General features: G+C 45.6%; 1 protein-coding gene across 5 annotated transcripts in view; it reads right to left on the bottom strand.

The window, feature by feature from the left end:
• Positions 1 to 15,441, bottom strand: part of LOC138748889 (synaptotagmin-1-like) — a 164,526-nt gene that overhangs the window by 110,868 nt on the left and 38,217 nt on the right. For 4 of the 5 annotated variants that reach the window (XM_069909762.1, XM_069909764.1, XM_069909760.1 and 1 more), the window contains 3 exons: positions 5,824 to 5,919; positions 3,741 to 4,214; positions 2,745 to 3,103 (listed from right to left, as the gene is read on the bottom strand). The gene's annotated coding sequence lies outside the window, so the exon portion shown is untranslated. The remainder of the gene's footprint in view (positions 1 to 2,744; positions 3,104 to 3,740; positions 4,215 to 5,823; positions 5,920 to 15,441) is intronic. The other variant, XM_069909761.1, reaches the window with a different exon arrangement.

Raw genomic sequence — 15,441 nt, forward strand, 5'->3', positions numbered from 1 at the left:
GCAAACCTTCTTCCACCTCTCACTTGAATTTCATCGACGTGGGACCTCTGCCTGGATTAATCTAAAGAAACCATCTCCTGGGATGTGTTGATCTGAATTGGGAATGAGTATCCCTGTTCTGTTCAGTACCTCTGGAACATCTGTGTCATAAAGCCTCACTTTAAACAAGGCAACTTTATCCCAAATTACAACACAGAATACTGTAACGGTTGATGAGCAATTAGGTGGAATTGCACCTGGAATAAGGATCCCACACCAGGCTTGCCTGGTGCGGAGGGTGGCAGATGAAAAAGAGCTGTCAAAGGGCGGACCCTCTTGTAGGGCCTACGGCCATCTGGCAAACATGTGCCGCGAAGCGTGGAAAGGGCATCTCTTACATCAAAGCTTGGTCCAGCCATTCACTACCACAGAACTTCCCCCAGCCATCTTGGACCTCACTTTGCTGCTGGATCCAGGGAAGGGATGTCGAGAGGGTGGGTCTGGACCTGTGCAACCCCCTACTCACCTAAAATCCATTCATGCACATGCTGTTCCTTTCTGAGGAAAGGGTATAAACCCCACAAACTGACAAAGGAACGATCATCATCCTACGGGATGGAGAGCCACAAGAAGGAGGATAAGGTACAATGTTAATATCTGGAACTTGGTACAATATCTAAAGTCACTGCACCAATGTTATTTAATAAGCATTCACTCAGCCACAATATGAGATACTGGATTAGATGACCAACAGCTTGGTCAAAGGCAGAGGTATTAAGGAGAATTAGAGGAGAGACAGGCAGATATATTTTGAGAAGGAACAATATTTAGTTGCCGATATGGTGCCAATGGCAGAACAATGACAATGAGGCTAAAGTTACAGGATCACAGAGACTGATCTGGTAGAGGTTACGGATGGAGTTGAACACAAGGTTTAGGACAGTGGTTCTCAAACCTTGCCCCCCCCCCCCCCCACTCACATGCCTCCTCACATAATCCCTTACTAACCACAGAGCCCTTATGTCATCCTATGTAGTACGTGAATGTAAAAAAAACGGTTGAGAACTACTGGTTTAGGATATTCATGCCATCCCTTGAGGGTTGTCAAGAATGACTCCTTGAACAATAATAATTGCCCAGAATTTTAGTTCTGGTGAATAGGAAGAGTTAAGCTTCAGGAGTGTGGACGCAAAACATTCTTCGATGGATGATCAATGAAAATTCCTTCAGAGAAGACATTTTCCCATGGCATTGTAGTTGACTTAAGACACTGTGATAACTGGCCTCTGAAGATAACAGTCTTGGGGGTTATGTTACGTCGTGCTCTTTCAGTACCTTGGCCACATCCTTGTGTGTCGACAAGGTGTGTGCCAGCTCAGCAGTTACACAATGAAATGCATCACAACGTGATTTGGTGCTATTTTCTCTGATATTCACTGGAAAACAAATGAGATCAACCTTGTCTGATTCCTTCTGAAGTAAAACACGAAATTCAGCAGACACCGTAGTTGAAGTAAAGGCACAAGGCTGGAGAAACTCAGCAGGTCAAACAGTTTCCTTTACATATCAAAGATGAAGATATAGAACCAATGTTTTGGACTTGAGCTCTTAATCAAGGGCTCATGATACCTTGATGAAGGGCTCAAGCCAGAAACACTGGGTTTGTACCTTTATCTTTGCCTCGTAAAGTGCACTGTTTGACCTGCTGAGTTTCTCCAGCCTTGTGGTTTTACTGATTACTTCTGAACCCTTGGCGGGTCACCAAGTTGGGCTCCAGCTGAGATACCTCAGTTTTGAGCTGACGTCAGAACTATTTGAACTTAGTCAAAGTGCACAAGAGCTTTTGGCAGTGAACGAGTTAACCGGTCTCTGGAAACAGAATCACAAAAACTCAATGTTCTCCATGAAGTGCGGTCGAGGACTGTTGAGGAGTCAAGCTGAGGTAGATTAACAACCTGCCTCCGATAATTCTGTCACTTATCTCCCAACAGATATTGTCAGAGCCTTGTTCCAATTCTTCGTACTGTGCTCAAAGTTCACAGATAGCAGATTCTGCAATCTAGCAAACACTGAATTATTTAATGAGGGATTCAATTTTTTTTAAAATTAGCTATATAAGTGAAATTAAAAGCTCTTCTGAACTGGTGACATCCTGCATTGAATGAATACAGTGTACGATGCCCGTCAGCGCATCTCCATGCCAACAGCGCTGCCCACACCAACACCACCATCCCCAAATGCCTTCGGGTATCATGCTATACAAATTAAAACCGTTGGTGCCCTATCCCAGTAAACCTTAGGCAGAGAGCACTTTACCTGACTCCATCCAACACCTCTCTCCATGCTATTCAATTTGGCTTGAGTAAATTGAACAATGCCCAGGTTATATGCAAGAGCTCCGCCTCTGCGGTAGGACGCAAATCTGAACAGAATTGCACTCCGCACCTCTTTCCTAACCTGCTTGTCTCCGTCCCTGGGACTGCAGATCATTATCATGAGGAGAGGGTTGCGTTAAATCACAGTGTTAATAACAACCGTATAATTTTGCCAACACTCCCACAAAGGACTCTTGACTGGAGGGTGTGGTCGATTCAACTGTACATTCTACAGCTTTCCAATTTAAATCCATGATAAAAACCAACAAGCATTGCATCCCTGGCTGCCTTCTCCAGAATAAAATAAAAGCTGTTTGCTTAACAACAAACTGCTGTTAATAATTTGGTTGCTAGGCAGCCACATCATACAAAAGGGCCCATCTCTCTTACCTTGTGGAGTTTTGAAATTCGCCTTTCCACAGATTCTTCCCCAAGTGCAGCTGGTGCTACAGGTAGGATGGTGCTGGCTTCTCTCGAGGAGCTGGGCTGACACCAGTTGGGGGTACCAGTGCTGCAAATCTTGCCTGGTGGAGGTTCTATAGCATCCAGAGTAACATCTGCTTCGAGGGTGGAGGGAGAGACTGGGAGGAGGCAGCTCATCCTTTGGACTGCACCATCCTCCCAAGGGCAGAAAAGGGAGGAGAGCTGAACTCCGGATTGCTGGCAGCAGAGAACTGATGAGCCGACCACCCCCCTCTTTCTATTGGGAGATGTTCCAGTCCTCTTCGCAGCTTACAGATGGCAGCAACCTGTTTTGTAAAGCACATCAACTTCCTGAACAAAAATGGCATATCAACAGTAATGCAAGGATTATTCCGAGAGCCACACTTAAGTACGGTAAACTTCTTAACAGAGATTACATGATCACATTAATTGCTGCTCACGGGTATAGAGCATTGCTTTCAGAATTATTCCCATAATGGATGCAAACCTGAAGCTCGTTCCTGCTACAAGAAAATCCGACTGTCAAAAGATAAAAACACTTAGATAATCAGAAGGAGTCGCAGGAGAGATTCGACTCCAAAAGACAAATTGTGCAGCATATCTGAACAGAGGGCTTGCCCTTTTGTTGGAAAACCTTCGCCACTGATAAATATCCCCCATCTCTGTACAGACGCTGATACTTCTGCTGGTTATTTCCAGCAACGCTTTCCCCTTTCAGATTTATTGCACTTGCAATTTTTCACTTTTGAAGCTAAATGGAGAATCATGCACTGATTAATCAAGTCAAGTTCACTGTCATCTGATGGCACAAGTACAACTCGATGAAACTGCGTTCTCCGCTCCTCGGTGCAAAACCCGCAGACACACAACCAGACATAACTCACATGCAGATACACACTACATATGCAGGACAAGCAGTCATCTCTATAAATAAATAAATACCTTTTGTTTCATAAATATGAGATGGTCAGTGTGAGCAGTTCCTTTGCTCGTTCAGCGTTCTCACTGCCCGTGAGAAGAAGCTGTTCCTCAGCCTGGTGGTGCTGGCTCTGATCCTCCTGGATCTTTTCTCCAAAGGGAGCAGCTGAAAGACGCTGTGTGTAGGGTGGAGGAGGTCCTCAATGATTAAGCGGGCCCTCTTCAGACAATGATCCCAGTAGATCACAATGATGGCGAGGTGGGGGGGGTGGGGGAGAGGGGGAGGAGAGCAGTGATCCTCTCTGCCATTCTTACGGTCCTGTGGATTGACCTCCGATCCATATCTCGACAGCAACCATACCACATTGTGATGCAATCGGCCAGGATGCTCTCGATAGAGATCCTGTAGAAGGTTGACATGATGGTGGCCAGTGGCCTTGCCCGCTTCAGTCTTCTCAAGTGCAGTCACTATTGCGCCTTCCTGACAAGTGAGGACATCTTGAGAAATGAAAGAAAGCCATTTGGCCCATCAATAGCGGAGCAACCCATCATTCCTCCTGTCCCTCCAATCCTGCCAGTTACTTTCACTCGTGCCCACTCTATTCCCCTTTGGAAGCCCTGAATGGCAACTTTGACAGGCTGTAATCATAGTAAAAACACACTGAAATGCTGGAGGAGCTCAGCCGGTCTCACACAACGTCCATTGGAGGTAAAGATATATGACTGACATTTCGGGCCCGAGCCCTTCTTCAAGGAATAAGTAAAGAACAGGAAGGTATCAGAATAAAGACTGAAGACTGGCTGGGGGAGGAAACCAGACCAACAAAAGGATATGACAAGGTGAGAATTGATTTTGGCTCTGTGAAAGGAGACAGAGGGAAAATGGGAGCGAGAGAGACACACAGATAGACAAAGCTAGGAAAAGGTAAAAGGGGGAGTGGGTTTAACAAAAGCCAGAGATGTTGATGTTAATGCCATCCACTTGGAGGGTACCCAGTCGGAAGATGAGGTGTCGCTCCTCCAATTTGCAGATGGTCTCTGTCGGACATTGCATGAAATAATGAATAACTGAGATCTGTCCCCCTTGTGGATCTAAAACACTCATGATCTTGTACAATTGTACAAATCCATAGTTCAACCTGAGGTGTGTGAGGTTAAAGAGAGGGAAGGGAAGATGCCTCACCATCCTTACACCTCCTGAATTGAAATGAATTGTTTATTGTCACTAGGTAGTGAGAAACAGTGAAAAACTTTGATTTGCATGCTTTCCAGGCAAGTCAACCTATTTTGTGACCCAACAGATAATGCAAGAATAAAAAAACAAAAGTGTTTGTAAGAAAAGTACAATTAAACAGAGCATTCTTTTGCCAGAGAGTGGCCCCAATGAGTAGCCACCAGAAATTATTTAAGTCCCTCTTAAGATGCTCCCAGGATTCTGACAGAGGGGCAGACCCAGCATTTAGACTCAGTGATGATGAAGTCAGGATCACGTGGAGCAGAAGGGAAGCTCCCAGCCACTCACTGCCCGGTACCCTTCAGCTTCTTTCTGATAGAGATTGCAAATGTGAAATGTGTTGTTGAAGGAGGCTGGGTGAGTAACTGTGTCCATTTTATGGACGGGATTCACTGAAGCCATGGTGCCCTGGTGATGGAGAGAGTGATTTGGCATTTGGAGTACCAATGCAGCGATAGCTTTGTACTGCATGGTGAAGAGTGTCTCGAGTGCTGTTGGAGTTACACTTATCCATTCACATGGAGAGCATTTTAGTGTGATCCAGCCCACTGCCTTGTAGATGGTGAAAAAGCTGTGGAGAGTCCCAGGGTGTGCATCATAAACTTGAATGTAAACCCCGGCAAAAGGTAGTGGACACAGCCCAGGACATCACAGGCAAAGCCCTTCCCACCATCAAGAACATCTACAGGGAACGCTGCCATCGGAGAGCAGCAGCAATCATCAAGGATCCACACAACCCAGCTCTGTTCTCGCTGCTGCCATCAGGAAAGAGGTATCGGTGCCACAAGACTCACACCCCCAGATTCAGGAACAGCTGCTCCCCATCAGACTCCTCAACGACAAACTCAATCAGGGACTCATTTAAGGACTTACTTTTGCACTTTATTTTTTCCTCTCTGTATTGCACAGCCAGTTGTTTACATGTGTAGATTGAGTACAAATTTTTTTTGCACTACTTTCTTGCCTCACCTGCAGGAGAAAAGAACACATTTTAAGTTTTAAATTTTAGACATACAGCACGGTAACAGGCTCTTTCGGCCTATGAGCCCGTGCCACCCAACTTATACCCAATTAACCTACAACCTCTGGTAGGTTTTTGAATGGTGGGAAGAAATCAGGGCCCCTGTGAAAACACGCGCAGACACAGAGAAGGTGCAAGCTCCTTACAGACAGCGTTCCGCTAACCGCTAAGCTGCATTGTTCCGGATTTGGAAGGTGGAGAGGACCATTGTTGTATTGTCAGGAGGCTCCATTATCTTGCTGTTGCCCAGGACAAGTACTACAAATGGAGCTTCCAATAAGCATTCCTTATTGAAGGATTACAAATACTAACTAACAGCAGTGCCTGGCACAACAAGGTATCAAGCTACATGTTCTAATAGGTGTCGATAATGAAATTCTCTCTTAATAGAATCCTTGGTCATTGGCAACAAATTTCCACAGTCCAATCCAAACTACAGTGGTTTCTCCACTGCTGTGATGTGGATAATTACCCTAGCTGTCCCACATCAGGGCCGTGGTGAATTTTAGGTTGAAACCTGGTTCTTGTGTTCTCCCTCCTTTGGAGTGAGGCACGGAAGTCTGCAGATGCTGTGATTGTAGTAAAAATGCTGGAGGAGCCCAGCCGGCCTCGCAGCACCCATAAGATACAAGGCTAGAGCACATCGGATGCCCCCCAAAGTTCCTCAACATGATTATCCAACTGCTCGTAAACCAACAAGGTTGGGTCAGATACAGCAATGAGCTCTCTGAACTCTTCTCCATTAACAATGGCGTGAAGCAAGGCTGTGTTCTCGCACCAACCCTCTTTTCAATCTTCTTCAGCATGATGCTGAAACAAGCCATGAAAGACCCCAACAATGAAGACGTTGTTTACATCCGGTACCGCACGGATGGCAGTCTCTTCAATCTGAGGCGCCTGCAAGCTCACACCAAGAGACAAGAGAAACTTGTCCGTGAACTACTCTTTGCAGACGATGCCGCTTTAGTTGCCCATTCAGAGCCAGCTCTTCGGCGCTTGACGTCCTGTTTTGCGGAAACTGCCAAAATGTTTGGCCTGGAAGTCAGCCTGAAGAAAACGGAGGTCCTCCATCAGCCAGCTCCCCACCATGACTACCAGCCCCCCCACATCTCCATCGGGCACACAAAACTCAAAACGGTCAACCAGTTTACCTATCTCGGCTGTACCATTTCATCGGATGCAAGGATCGACAACGAGATAGACAACAGACTCGCCAAGGCAAATAGCGCCTTTGGAAGACTACACAAAAGAGTCTGGAAAAACAACCAACTGAAAAACCTCACAAAGATTAGCATATACAGAGCCGTTGTCATACCCACACTCCTGTTCGGTTCCGAATCATGGGTCCTCTACTGGCATCACCTACGGCTCCTAGAACGCTTCCACCAGCGTTGTCTCTGCTCCATCCTCAAAATTCATTGGAGCGACTTCATCCCTAACATCGAAGTACTCGAGATGGCAGAGGCCGACAGCATCGAGTCCACGCTGCTGAAGATCCAGCTGCGCTGGGTGGGTCACATCTCCAGAATGGAGGACCATCGCCTTCCCAAGATCGTGTTATATGGCGAGCTCTCCACTGGCCACCATGACAGAGGTGCACCAAAGAAGAGGTACAAGGACTGCCTAAAGAAATCTCTTGGTGCCTGCCACATTGACCACCGCCAGTGGGCTGATATCGCCTCAAACCGTGCATCTTGGCGCCTCACAGTTCGGCGGGCAGCAACCTCCTTTGAAGAAGACCGCAGAGCCCACCTCACTGACAAAAGACAAAGGAGGAAAAACCCAACACCCAACCCCAACCAACCAATTTTCCCCTGCAACCGTGTCTGCCTGTCCCGCATCGGACTTGTCAGCCACAATCGAGCCTGCAGCTGACGTGGACTTTTACCCCCTCCATATATCTTCGTCCGCGAAGCCAAGCCAAAGAAAAAGAAAAGAAAGAAAATATCACCGACATTTTGTGCCTGAGCTCTTCTTCAAGGAGTAAGCAAAGACCAGGAAGGCGTCAGAATTAAGACCAAAGAGCAGAGGGTGCGCAGAGAGGACCAGATGCTCTAGTTTGCGGGTGCTCTGTCTGGCAGTGTTCGAGACCAATATCTCCTCTCATTTTAGTAAGTCAGTGTGCACAAATCTTATGCTGTGCAAATTTTTTTCCTGTGACAAAAATCTGTGCACACTGAATGCTTGTGCAAATGTAAACTTGAAATTGCTTCAAGATAATTTTGGGCCAGCTGATCTCTCATGGCTAATAAAACTGTATTGGCAAGTTTTAATGTAATACACGTATGATTGCATTCTACGAAGTATTTCGTTAAGATTTTATTCTATACTTTGAACTTGGTGGCTAACATTTTGTGCGCACCTGAATTTTTTTTGTGCACTGCTTGTAAATGTTTGGACGTGCTCTCGCCTTAGAGGGAACAGTGCTCGCAACCACGGACAGATATATCATCCAACTTACACCTTTTGTTGGTCTGGACTCCTCCTACAGGCTTAATTCTGATGCCTTCCTGGTCTTTGCTTATTCCTTAAAGAAGGGCCCAGGCCCAAAACATATGTGATATATCTTTACTTCCTCTGGACGCTGAGAGACCAGCTGAGTTCCTCCAGCATTTCTGCATGCTTCCCTACTTTGGGTTCAATTAGTTCATCTTTCAGAGCCAGCAACTAATAAAGCACAATAATTAATGACAGAGCTGCATGCAGTAATCTTCCAAGCACTTGTGAGTCACATCAACACCCTGGAATTCAATCAAGTATAAAACAGTACAAGACACAAACAAAAATTAGCGGAACAATTAATTACAGCTGTGGCCTTGTCTTCAGTCGTTGTGAAAATACTTGCCCATTGAATAGAGTAAACATTCGCCCATTTAAACACCACCCCTGCAGCCAGTCACTCCCCTGCACACACATCCGTTTCGATGCGATTACGGACGCAGTTTAGAAAGGAATCTCGATTCTATATGCAGAGGATAAAAGGCAGGGAGAAGTTCAGGCCCGTTGAGGTTTTCCTTTGCTTGTTGACTTGAGCTTTCTTAATGGGTCTGAATGCTGTGAGGAGACATGTTACCATTGTGGTCTCCTCTGCCCCGGAGAGACTGGGCCGCAGACTGAGAGGTCGCTTCGTTGAGCACCTCGGCTCTGTCCGCCGCAATAGCGCGAATCGACCAGTGGCCACCCATTTCAATTCCCCGCCCCATTCCCTTGCTCTCATGCCTGTCCATGGTCTCACGCACTGCCGGACTGAGGCCACCCGCAAATTGAAGGAACAACAAAAGCTACTTGAACTTGAAGTGGTCTCCTTGTACATTTCTATCATCTCTAAAAAAAATCCCACTTCACTGATAACGAGCACATTATAACGTCAGTATGATGCTCAGAATAGCAAATGACTACATGAAACCTGCTGATTAAAAGATTCATTAAGGTTGTTTCGTAGAAATGTAGGTATCAATTAATAAAATTATTGGAATGTTAGCTTAATATGATCCTTTGGATATTACATTGATTCCCCCAGATTATCAATACTGTTGAATGATAACAGAGTAGCAGTTAACACAATGCTGTTGCAGGGCCAATGACCTGGGTTCGAATCCCGTGCTGTCTGTAAGGAGTTTCTACGCTCTCCTAGTTCCTGTGTAGGTTTCCTCCAGGTGCTCTGGTTTCTTGCCGCTGTTCAAAATGTACATGGGAGTTGTAGGATAATAGGGGCATTTTGGCAGCACAGGCTCGTGGGCCAGAAGGGCCTGTGACCGTGTTGTACCTACTTAAATGGAGAAGTACAACACGGTCACAGGCCCTTCCGGCCCACGAGCCCATGCTGCCCAATTGACCGACAAACCACCGATACATTTTGAAGGGTAGGAGGAAACCAGAGCCCCCAGAGGAAACCTGCAGACATGGGGAGAGTGTGCAAACTCCTTACAGACAGCGCAGGATTCGAACCCTGGTCCTGCAGTGTCCATCAGAGGGAAAGATATATTACCGACATTTTGGGCCTGAGCCCTTCTTGAAGGTATAAGCCGTTCTTCAGAGCTTATACCTTGAAGAAGGGCTCAGCCCCAAAACGTTGGTGATACATTTTTACATTCTATGGACACTGAGAGACCGGCTGAGTTTCTCCAACATTTCTGTGTGCTTTTATCCTCCCAGATCTGCTCTGCGCGCTTTCTATCACTGTTTCTGTTCTTGGTAGACCCTTGCTACATGCATAATTAGGAGCATAGTATCAGCACACCAAAACTTATTGGAGCTGCTGATGTGCTTTGGAGATATCCTGGGTGAGTGGACCCATTTATTGACCGTTTTCCATTTCTCTCTCATTTGATTTGTTATCCATGGGACCTTAATGGGCGTAAATGGACAATGTTTCAAAAGAAATTGATGTGCATCAGAACAAAATGTGGCAGAGAGGTGCAGCAGGTAGAGTCTGACATCCGGTGCTGTCTCTGTGGAGTCAGCATGTTCTTCACGAGAGCGCACGAGCTCCCTCTGGGACTCCAGTTTCCTACCCATATCCAATACACATGCAGATTAGCCACTTAAACTTCCCCTAGCAGGTATCCTTCACACCCAGGACATCTCCTCCCGTTGGGGTGAAGTCTCAACAGTGTGAACCAACATGTTAAAGTCAGCCCGCGCTGCAAGAAAACAGACACCCAAAAACACCACAGAACTAAGTCAACAGCTTCTTTATTAACCCTTTGTTATGCTAGCGGGAGCGAGGGGGATTCAAGAAAGAGTTCAGAGACTCGCTCTCTGCACTGAGCCCAACACTCAAAGCATCAGAGAGTTCGCCGTACATAATTTGGGCAGGGGTCTGCATGGGACCCTCACAACCTTCACACACCTTCATTTTGTGTTTACCATTACATGTTGTCTTGTAATGTCTAGAATTATCTGGGAAGGTCAGAGTGTTCCTATCCCAAGACATATTGATATTCTTGTGGGTAATACTATCTCACTTTGGCACAGATGTTAAAAACCAATTATATTCCCATATTAAGAAGCAATTATATCCCCACGTATGCACAAGTAACAGTAACTGAAAGCCTTACCTAATAGATTAACTCTTTATTAAGCATATTCATAAAACTCATTCTTCCACCAACAGGTCTCTTGTACTGTCCTTGCTTTGTGTGGATTGAGTGGAGTGGCAGAGAGGATCACTGGGGGTCTCCCTTCCCGCACCTCCCATCGACGTGGTCCACTGGGATTGTTGTCTGAAAAGGGCTCGCAGAATTGTTAAGGACCCCTTCCACCCCGCACACAGCATCTTTCAGATGCTCCCGTCGGGGAAGAGATCCAGGAGGATCAGAGCCAGCACCACCAGGCTGAGGAACAGCTTCTTCCCATGGGCAGTGAGAATGCGGAACGACCAAAGGAACTGCTCACACTAACAATTCAAGACTCTACTATGATTTAACGATATTTATTATTATATATGTACAGCCCATCAAGTCTCCTCTGCCATTCTAATCATGAGCTCATCCAACCTCCCATTCAGCCCCACTCCCTAGCTACTCTGTCCAGGCCTTTCAGCATTTGAAATGCCTCCATGAGGACCCCTTTCATCCTTCAAGTGCAGTCCAAGAGCCGACAAACGTTCCTCATATGCTAATCCTTTCATTCCTGCGTTTCAGGGCTTACTACTGGAAGGACTCACTCCCTTCCATGCTCCCCCTCCTCTAGTTGCACTCTCCTCCAAGGTGCATAATGATTTGGGGTCTCAGAACAAGGGTGGCTGTACCAAAGGAGGACATGGTCATAGGTTACCATATATTACCATATACAATATGTATATATGGTATATACACAGTGTGTTTGCATTTGTAGTTTTTGCAATACTGTTTAAGTTAAGGTGAAATGGGAAGGGTTTAGGGGGAACTTCTTCATAGAGCATTGGGAGTGTGGAATGAGCTGCCATCTGAAGAGGTAAATACGGGCTTAATTTTAACATTTAAGAAGAATTTAGACAGGTACATGGATGGGAGAGGGGTGTGACGGGCTTATGGTCCGGGTGCAGGCCAGTGTGACGAGGCAGAATAACAGTTTGGCACAGACTAGAAGGGCCAAAGGGCTGGTTTCTGTGCTGCAATGTTCTCTGGATTTTGATGTTCTTTTGCCACAAAAAGGCTGTCTCCCTCCTCAGGAACACAGACGCTGCCCCGTCAGGATTTGCTTTGTCCTTCTCCCCTCCCTTGCACCATCCTGCTGAAGAAGGAAAGGGCCCGGCCGCACTAATTGAACTGCTGCTGGAATGTGAGGATTTGATGGTGTAATTAGTCTACAGGGTTTATTACAGAGCTGGATAAAAGTGACAAGCCAGAAAATTGCTTTGATCTCTCTAATGCCGTGACATTAATTGAAGCTTTCAGCTTCATGGACTTGTGTTTCCAAGTCTCATTACTCTCTGAAAAATGATGTTGAAAACCCACACAATCTAGAGCACTCGAAACCAGCCTGCTCTTCACTGTATGAAAATCGATGTCTGTGGCAATGGCTGCTTCAGACATGCAGACCGTCTGTAATCTTGGCATTGAATCTGGAGATGGTTGCTTCCTGAGCACACAGCATGGCCTCAGCTATCTGAGACCACGCGGTTTTATCAAAATATTAACACCCTTCAGGTCATCCATCTGGATGACATCAAGTTTTGTAGATCATTTGGCTCAGCGAGTCTGCTCCACCATTCTCTAATCTGACTAGCAAAAGCACAAGGCCGGAGAGACTCAGCTAGTCAAACTGTGCACTTTATAGAGCAAAGATAAAGATAGAGAACCGACTTTTCGGGCTTGAGCCCTTCATCGAGAGTATTTCTTTTCTAGGTGAGAGCAGCAGGGATAAGTGAGGAGCAGTGAGAGAGAATCCCACAGAACTCCATTCGGAGAGCAAAGGAGAACTTCTTCAGGGCAGGCACCCCCTCGAAGAGATTTCACAGAGCTTTGCAGCAGGAAGAGGTAAAACACGAAAAATCTGCAGACACCCTGTTTGAAGTAAAAATACAAGGCTGGAGAAACTCAGCAGGTCAAACGCACTTCATACAACAAAGATAAAGCTACATAACCAACTTCATCAAGGTGCATAAAGGACACTGTCTGACCTGCTGAGTTTATGTTTTCTTACTTCAACCACCTTGTCTGCAGACTTTCATGTTTTACTGCTAATCTGACTGTTGTGACAGAATATAGATAGGTTTTCGGGAGATAAATTGGAGCAGGTTTTTTAGTGTAGGTCACATACAAAGACTTTAAAACAGATCTTATTTAAAATACTGGAGCTCTGCTCATGCTAGACATGTCGGGGCCAACAGGCTTTGCAAAAGCTTTGGAGAATGCCCAAAAGACCACTAATGGATCGTTGTTTACAAAAAGGCAACAGATGAAAGATCTTGTCAGAGCCGCAGATTTTCTGGAGGGGAACTTGCTGTTCTAAGAGGGTCAAGTGGATTTGCAAAGCAGAGAGAGCCAAACAGGCTTTCTCTCAGAGAGAGAGAGAGAGAGAGAGAGAGAGATCAGTTCTACAACTTTACAGTCAGCAGCAGCAACTGGGACTGGAACAGGACAAGCTGCCAAGCTTGTGGAAAACCCCCATTTGGAAGATAGGGTGTGAGTGCTTAGTTCAGCCTGGTCAAAGCCCTTGTGGTTTATGCAAGAGGAGAGGACTGGCTGTCTAATGTTTCACTTGAAATAAGAGAAACAAGAAGGAACTCACCAAAGCCTAGTGAACTTTATAAATGTTAAATTTTGTGCACAGTATAAGAATTGCCTGCAACCAGTGAACATGGAGGAATGAGAAGTGAGATTGGACTGTGAACCAAAGAACATTTTTGAACTTACACACACATTACATATACAGGCGCTTAGAATTAGAAGGGGGGTTAAGTTAGGTTAGTTAAGTCAACAGTGATAAGTTAAAGTGTGATTCTGTTTTCATGCTTAAAGATAATTAAAAGCAACTTTTGTTTAAGTAACTATTTGTCTTGGTGAATATCTATTGCTGCTGGGTTTTGGGGTCCTCTGGGCTCATAACACCGTAACCCGACATGCACATTCGCGCCTACTCCCAGTGACCTTTCATCTCACGGCTTATCAAGAATAAATATACCTCTGCTTTCCGATGACTAACCTTTTCTCGGCTGTACCACCCTCCCCCAGGACTTTGTTCAAAGTTTATGGCCCTTCTTCCCTGATAAGCAGTCAACTTTTGGTTTCTTTTGTATTTCTTTCTGACATTTAAAAAAAAAACATCAAAATATTTGTTACAGGAGATAAAAATAAAACAAGGCTTTTACTTACATGTGCTGTGCCCTATGACCCCCCCCCCTACCCACCGGGTCGGGGGGGGGGGGTCATAGGGCCCCCATTGAGAATTGCTGCCAATGGCAGCTACATCCTCCATTTCACACCAAACTGACATCACAAAATCACAAAATAAAGGAACAGAAATAGGCCATTCAGCCCATAAAGTCTGCTCTGCAACTCCACCCTGAGCTAGTTCCAATTTCCAGCCTTTTCCCCTTATCCCTTGATATCCTGACTAATTAGATACCTATCAATCTTCCCCATTAATCCAGCCTCCGCAGCTGGATGTGACAATGAGTTCCACAAATCCACGACTCTCTGGCTAAAGAAATTTCTCCTCATCTCTGTTTTAAATGGGTGCCTTCTCATTCTAAGATTGTGCCCTCTTGTCCTGGATTCACCCACAAAGGGAAACATCTTATTCACATCTACTCTGCTGTCCAATCCTTTCAGCATTCAAAATGTTTCTATGAGATCCCCTCTTATTCTTCTATACTCCAATGAATAGTCCAAGAGCCAATAAACATCCCTTGCATTCCAGGAGTCATCCTGTACCTTCTCCAACATCATTACATCCCTTCTAGAGTAAGGGGCCCAAAACTGCACACAGTTCTCCAAATGAGGTCTCACCAGTGCCCCATGGAGCCTCATCAACACCTCTTTACTCTTGTACACGATTCCCCTTGAAATGAATGGCAACATGGCATTCGCTTACTTTACTGCCAAACCAACCTGGTGGTCAACCTCTAGGTTATCCTGCACGAGGACCCCCAAGTCCCTTTGCACTTCCAAATTTTGAATTTTCTCCCCATCCAAATAATAATCTGCCTGATTATTTCCTTTTCCAAAATGTACAACCGAACGTTTCTCAACGTTGGATCTCATTTGCCATTTTGTTGCCCACTCTCCTAAGCCATCCAAGTCTCTCTGTGACCTTTTGATTTCTTCAACATTTCCTGCTCCACCACTGATCTTGGTGTCATCTGCAAACTTTGCCACAAAACCATTCAATCCATAATCTAACTCATCAATATACATTGAAAAAAATTACTCCCAATACCAGATACTATATATCAATGTGGTCTCCCCTTCATTGGAAACTGGGAGATCGCTTGGTTGAGCACCTTGGCTCCGTCCGCCGCGATAGCGTGGATCTCCCAGGAG

This window comes from Narcine bancroftii, chromosome 13, assembly GCF_036971445.1.
Source record: "Narcine bancroftii isolate sNarBan1 chromosome 13, sNarBan1.hap1, whole genome shotgun sequence".
Lineage (NCBI taxonomy): Eukaryota > Metazoa > Chordata > Chondrichthyes > Torpediniformes > Narcinidae > Narcine > Narcine bancroftii.